This window comes from Myotis myotis, unplaced genomic scaffold (assembly GCF_014108235.1).
Source record: "Myotis myotis isolate mMyoMyo1 unplaced genomic scaffold, mMyoMyo1.p scaffold_m19_p_4, whole genome shotgun sequence".
NCBI classification, from domain to species: Eukaryota; Metazoa; Chordata; class Mammalia; order Chiroptera; family Vespertilionidae; genus Myotis; species Myotis myotis.
The window spans coordinates 98,812,535-98,820,261 of NW_023416346.1; the positions used below are offsets into that span (position 1 = coordinate 98,812,535).

The 7,727-nt window shown below is 43.6% G+C and overlaps 1 pseudogene; it reads right to left on the reverse strand.

Moving 5' to 3' along the window:
- Positions 1–4,749: 4,749 nt before the first annotated feature.
- On the reverse strand, positions 4,750–5,128 carry LOC118653801 (annotated as a pseudogene).
- Between the last annotated feature and the right edge of the window lie 2,599 nt (positions 5,129–7,727).

Consider the following 7,727-nt stretch of genomic DNA (forward strand, 5'->3'; position numbering starts at 1 on the left):
TCAGGAACTGTCCTCCTCTGGCTTTCAGCAACCTGCTTGAAGCTCCAAGTGATCCACAGTTTGTATCTATCTCCACAGGACTTGGCTGCCAGCAGGAGGGGCGATCTGCCCTCCAAAGTAGGTTTTTTAGTAGCATAGGGCCCAGGACTGGGCCAGTAAACTTCCCCTGGTTCTCAGGGCTCTGCCTCTGCCTGCCTTTGCCTGTTAGCCAGCTGTCAATCTTAATCACTCAGAAGTTTGTTTCTGAAAGGGCTTTAGGTGGGGGAGGTGCTGTTCAGATTTTAGGGAATGTAGTTGGTGTGTTTCCCTGTCACAGAGAAACTCCTCTGCAAGTGGCCCAAAATATTACTCTGCCCTTGGCTGGTCAGAGATTCTTGTATGCAATCCAGTGGGATCTGCTGGAAACCTGGAGTTTCAATCAGCTCTCCTTTGCTGAGAATGTACCAGTTTTCCAGGATAATAGGGCAAAAGGCCCCTCCCCCAATTCAGTTACTGATTCTCCTAGGACTGTTCAAACCCTTAGCCCTGGCCTCTGCTTTTGTTTCATCTGCAAAGGTCAAAATGCAGAGTGTGGCAGGCAGGGCTCCTGAGCATGGGGTGGGCTATAACATCTAGGGCAGGCTTTTTTTTTTTTTTTCTTTACCTGTCCTTTGGCTGCTTGGGCTACAGAGAGTCCCTGGTTAGGCATTTTTGTCTGGATGGGCTGAAGGCTATATTAAGCTTTAGATTGAGCTATAAATTAGCTCCCTGCCTAATTGGGGCTTCAGAACAGACCACAGGGTCAGAAATGCTCTTTTTTGTGTGGATCCAATTAGAACTAGAGAGAGAGGCCCTCTGTCTTAGATCTTCATATACAGAGCTTCTGGCCTGGAATCCACTCAAATGCTACTGTCATCAGGACTGCAGGGTGGGCTACGAAAATTTTTGCTTAGGCAGGGTTGGAGGCACTATTCAGCAGTAAACCTACCTACCCATTACCTTCCCTGCCTGTGTGAGGTTGCAGAATAGAGACCAGGGTTGACACTCCACATGTTTGGTAAGTTAATTAGGCAGAACTATGCACCATGCTCTCTGGACAGAAAGAGATGGCATCTTGGCTCTTTAGACAGGGAAAACTAAGGCGTTTTCCAGGTGCTCTGCCCAGTCTTCTTGGTTGGGTAGGGCCAGGAGCTACACTCAACAATTGTCAGCCTTGTCTGGCTGGAGCAGCAAAAATAGCTCCAAAGCTAGTGAATCACTGCCCTCAAGTTTCCTGACCAAACAGGGGCACATTCTTTGCTCTGCAGATCAGCGGTGCTGCTTGCTGAATTCTCCACTTAAATGCTGCTGGACTAAGCAGCTTCCTAGATGCTCTGGCCAGGCTTTCTGGTTGGGTGGGACCAGGAGCTAGACATAGCAGTGGCCAAGGTTTTGAATTAGCTCCCACACCTTGATAGAGTGGTAGACTAGGCTCCAGGGCTGCCAAGGCCTTTTGTTTGAGGTCCTAATTTAGGCAAACCTGCACCCTGCCAAGTTTCCTGGTCAGACTATGCCACTGTATTGGCTATGCAGATATGCAAAGCCACTGGTTGGGAATTCTACTTAGGTGTTCTAAGTAGGAACTCAGCCTGTCAACCAAGTACTGGTTGCTCCTCCCCTCTTCTCCATCACAATCTGATTCCTAGTGGTTATCCCTTCAGATTTACCCTCAATTCTTTTTTTTTTTCAAATATATTTTATTGATTTTTTACAGAGAGGAAGGGAGAGGAATAGAGAGTTAGAAACATCTATGAGAGAGAATCATCGATCAGCTGCCTCCTGCACATCTCCTACTGGGGATGTGCCCGCAACCCAGGTACATGCCCTTGACCGGAATCGAACCTGGGACCTCTCAGTCCGCAGGCCGACGCTCTATCCACTGAGCCAAACCGGTTTCGGCTACCCTCAATTCTAATAAAGCAAGGGGACCACCCAAGAAGTAAACTATAATGCTGATAGTGGTGAATGTTCCTACACCTAAAAAGTCAATTAATAGTTGACAAAGTAGGCAAGAACATATAATCAGTTCAAGACAGTGTATTTAGTAAATGAGCTAAATGGACAGATACATGCAAAAAATGAAACTAGACCACCTTCTTAAAACATGAACAATAATGAACTCAAATTAGATTAAATACTTCAAAGTAAAACTGCAAGCAAAAATAAAACTCTTAGAAAAAAACATAGACAGTAAAATTTCAGACATTTCTTGTAATAATACATTTTCTGATATATATCCTCATACAAAGGAAATGAAAGAAAAAAATGAATAGGACTACATCAAATTAAACTGTTTTTGCATAGCAATGGAAACTATTAACAAAATGAAAAGAAAACCCACTGATTGGAAGAATATATTCTCCAATGATACATCTGATAGGGGTTTAATATCCATATTTTTAAAGTACACACACCACTCAATACCTGAAAAAACAAACAATCCAATTATAAAATGGGCAAAGAACCTGAATAGACACTCCTCAAAAAGGACATATAGATAGCTACTAGACATATGAAAAAATGCTCAACACTAATCATCAGAGAAATGCAAATTAAAACCAGAATGATATATCACCTCACGCTTGTCAGAATGACTATCACCAATAAATCCAGAAATGACAAGTGTTGAGGAGGATGTGGAGAAAAGGAACCCTCTTGCATTATTGGCGAGAATGCAGATTAGTGCAGTCACTGTGGAAAACAGTTTAGAGTTTACTCATAAAATTTGCAATCGCACTGCCTTATGACACATTGATTCTACCTCTGGATATATATCTGAAGAAACACAAAATACTAATTCAAAAGAATATATGCATCTCTATGTTCATTGCAGCATTATCTATAATAGTCAAGATATGAAAGCAACCCAAGTGCCCATAAGTGGATAAAAAGCAGTGGTACATATATAGGACAGCCTATTACTTGGCCATAAAAAATAAAGCAATTTTACCATTTGGACTACATGGATGGACATAGAGGGTATTATGCTAAATTAAATAAGTCATTCAGAGAAAGAAAAATAGCATATAATTTCACATTAATGTGAAATATAAAGAACAGTATACATTAACAAACAAAACAGAAACAGACTCACAGGTATAGAGAACAGACTGATGGTTGCTAGAGGGAAGAATTTGATGCACTGAGTGGAAAAGTGAAAGTTTGAGAGGTACAGATTGGTAATTACAAAATAGTCATGAGTATGTAAAGTATAGCACAGAAAATAGGTCCATAATCTATATATATAAAACCTTAATGTGCAAATTGAACAGCAGAACAACCGAACAACCAAACAACTGGTTGCTATGACAAGCGCTGACCACCAGGGGATGCACGCGGAACATGGCAGACATTGGCCTTGGCAGGATGGTGGAGCGGGTGAGTGGGGGCACCAGACCAAGGTGGAGTGCTGGTTGCTGTCATTGGGGCGAGCCTCTAGTGGTTACTGAAATATCTTTACTCCTGCAGGCCGGGGTTCCACTTGGTGCTCACACCTGCTGCTGGTGCTGGCCCTGCTCACACCCACTGCCAACAACAGCTGCCACTTGCACCCGCTACCAGCACCTAGTGCTGGCCCCAATCGCTCTGTGCCGTCAGTGGGTGCAAGCGGCAGCTGTGGGCCCCGATTGCCCCTCGGGGCTTCTGCACCTCCCCCTGCCCCTGAGGGGCAATTGGGGCAGCAGCTGCCACTCTCATCCACTAATGCTGATGGCACTGGCCCCACTTGCACCTGCTTCTGGTGCTAGCCCCAATCACTCCATGCCGTCAGCGGGTGTGAGCAGGGCCAGTGCTGTCAGTGCATGGGAGTGGCGGCAACGAGATCAGGGCTGACGGCAGACCAGGGACTGGGGGCTGCAGGGAGAGGGGCCAGGCAGGGGTGTGGAGGATGGGCCAAGACCCGCCCCTGTGCCCACCACAGCCTCGCAGCCCACAGTTCCTGTCAAGGTGCATGAATTCGTGCACTGGGCCCCTAGTATTGTAATAACTATATATGGTGCCAGGTGGGTACTGGAAATATTAGGGTAGGGGAGGGCATTTTGTAAAGTATATGATTGTCTTTCTACTATGCTTTATACCTGAAACTAATACAAAATAATATTGAATGTAAACTGTAATTCAAATATGTTTAGAAATAAATTAAGAAAGAAAATCTAGCAGGACAAAAAGGGTGTTAATGCAAAATAAAATCCAAAAAAAGTTATATAAAAAGAAGAATTCTTAATTACGTTCATTTGGCATCCAATTAATTTTATTTTAAATTACATTAGCAGTAAAGGCTTTTAAAAAATTATCTTTATTGTTGAAAATTACAGATATCCTCCTTCCCCCCCGCATTGACCCCCTTTACTCTGCCACTGCTCCTTCCCCAGTTCTTCCCCGCAGTATTGCCTGTCCATGGGTTATACATATATGCATATAAGTTCATTGGTTAATCTCTTCCCATCCCCCCTTCCCTCTGAAATATGTCATGCTTCAATGGTTCTGGATCTTTTTTGTTCATCAGTTTATTTTATTCATTAGATTCCACATATAAGCAAGATAATGTGATATTTATCTTTCTCTAACTGGCTTGTTTTGCTTAGCATAATACTCTCCAGTTCCCTCCATGTTGTCTCAAAGGAAGATATCCTTTTTTATAGCTGCATAGTATTCCATTTTGTAAATGTATAAAAGTGTTTTTTTTAAATAAAGTTTTATTTTTCAAAATGTACAGCTGGTGAGACCTGCTGTTCATGCATCTTCTCCAGCAGCTAGGGCATCCCCACCTTTGGTGTTTCTGGTGCAAATCACTTGAGCTCCATGCTTTGATACTAGTTTTATAAGCCCTTTACTAAGGAGCTCCTAAAGGGCTGCCCTGGCCAAGGAGCTGCAAATATTTAGTCTCTCAGAGACTACAGCTGGGGTTATAAGCTTGTAGTTGGGAACTGCCTTACAGAGCTTGTCATATGTGGCTTTGTCAAATAAGACCAGGTTATTGAGCTTGTCCTGAACTTTGCCTTTGAACCATTTCTTCTTTTTTGGCCTTGCTCCCTGACTTGTTCAAGGGGTCTTTGTCTTTCTTGGCCAAATTTCCAGAACCTTTATTCTTCTTGTCGTCCTTGGGTGGCATTGCAGGACTCGCAGAACAGAGATACGCTGCTGCCTTGCCAAGATGTCAGCCCAAGAGCTGCATCAAAGTTTTTTAATCCATATCTACTGATGGGCACTTGGGATGTTTCCAGATCTTCACCATCTATATATATAAAAGCTTAAGTGACCATTTGACCGTTCAACCGTTTGACCAGTAGCTATGATGCACACTAACCACCAGGGGGCAGACACTCAATGCACAGGCTTGGAAACATGGAATAGACTGATGAATCTCAGAGGGAAGGAGGAGGGGGAGATTGGGAAGAGATTAACCAAGATCTTATATGCATACTAGGGGTCCCTCGGCCTGACCTGTGGAGATTGGACTGAAACTGGCTCTCCGACATCCCCTGCAGGGTCCCAGATTGTGAGAGAGCACAAGCCAGGCCAAGGGATTCGTGCACTAGGCCTCTAGTTATAAATAAGGCTGCTATGAACATAGGGTTGCATATATTCTTTCTGATTGGTGTTTCTGGCTCCTTATTTTCTTATCAATATATTTTCTGGATAATGTGAATATTAATTTTAAATTACAACAAGTTTATTGTAATTAGTTGTTTTTAAGCATACAATTGTATATTAAATGTAAATTGCTTATTTATAACTCTTAGTTTATAGTAACAGTCCATATAATAATAAAGATAATTTTTGTTTTTTTAAGTTCTTTATTGTTTAAAGTATTACAATAAGCATATGTTTTATGCAAGATAACATTTAACAATTTAATTCCTGTCTCTTATATGCATACAGAAACCTTTGCTTGTAAGAGACATGGAGGGGGAAGCAAAACTCTTATGAGAGAATTTGATTTTGAACTGGAGAAATTTGGACTGGCTCATAGTAAAAAATTAACATTTAATAAATCAAATGAACAAGGATACTGATAGTTCAATTGAATAAAAAAACCCACAATCATTTTTGTCCTATACACTACCAGAGTTATTTTTCATGGGGATAAAATAAGGCATGGGTAGTGTAAATTTTAACACTCTGCAAATATAAACACTTGTCATAGTTTTAACATTTCAGAAAGAGAAATGCGTATCATTATAAGTAATATATTTATATTTTGATACTATATTATTATGAATACAATGGGGCCTTGGCTTACGAGTTTAATTTGTTCCGAGACCGAGCTCATTAAGGAGCTCATTAACTCAAATTACTCTATCAACTCAATGCAAAAAATTGGCCGAGAGACAGCTGGTATCTCAAAAAACTCGTTAGTTGGGACACTCGTAAATCAAGGCCCCACTGTAGCTATGAAATTAAACTAGATTTATCTGTTAATCAAAACATCCTATCTAATAATAGACAAACATGGTAATTAACCATACCTCCGCTACACTTCCCATTGGCTAATCAGGGCGATATGCAAATTAACTGCCAACCAAGATGGCGGCCAGCAGCCAGGCAGCTGAAGCGAACAGGAGGCTTGCTTGCTCCAGTAATGGAGGAAGCCAAGGTTCCCTGCCTGCTGCAGCCAGGCCCTGAGCTCCAGTCTAAGCAACAATGTTGCAATTATAGAAGCTAAACAAACCCCAGAAACCTGCTTTCAGCCAGCCGGCCTCGGAGCTGAAGCCACAATAAAGTTTCAATTACAGAAGGTAAATAAATCCCAGAATAAAAAAAGAAAAAAGAAAAAAAGGAGAGACTGGGAGCTTCAGTTCAGGCTTGGCCAGCCTGAAAACAGCCCTCAGCCCCTCATCCAGGCTGGCCAGGCACCCCAGTGAGGACCCCCACCCTTAAGGGAGTGCGGGCAGACTGAAAACAGCCATCAGCCCCTCATCCAGGCTGGCCAGGCACCCCAGTGGGGACCCCAACCCTAAAGGGGGTGCAGGCAGCCTGAAAACAGCCATCAGCCCCTCATCCAGGCTGGCCAGGCACCCAAGCAGGACCCCCACCCTGATCCGGTACACCATTCAGGGCAAACCAGCCTGCCCCCACCCGTGCACCAGGCCTCTATCCTATATAGTAAAAGGGTAATATGCTAACTGACCCTAACAGTAGAAAGACTGGGAATGACTGGTCACTATGACACACACTGACCACCAAGGGGCAGATGCTGAAGCTGCCCTGTGGTGGTCAGTGTGTTCCCACATGGGGGAGCTCTCTTCAGCCACAAGCCAGGCTGATGGCTGCCAGTACAACGGTGGTGGTGGGAGCCTCTCCTCCCTCCTCAGCAGCACTAAGGATGTCCGACTGCAGCTTAGGTCTGCTCCCCGCTGGCAAGTGGACATCCCCTGAGGGCTGCCAGGCTGCCAGAGGGATGTCTGATTGCCATCTTCGGCCCAATCCCCTGAGGAGAAGGCCTCAGCCAGCAGGTGGTCATCCCCCAAGGGGTCCCAGACTGAGAGAGGGCATAGGCCTGGCTGAGGTACCTCCCTCCCCCCCAGTGCACAAATTTTTGTGCACCAGGCCTCTAGTCTTTATTATAAGCCAGATACAGTTTAGTTCCTAGGCTCTGAAAGAATGACAGCTGGAAAAGGTAAGGAATGAACCAATAACTACACAAAATGCCATGAACATATATCCCATTTTCTGTGACTAAGAGATCTGATTTTCAAGTATATTATAAG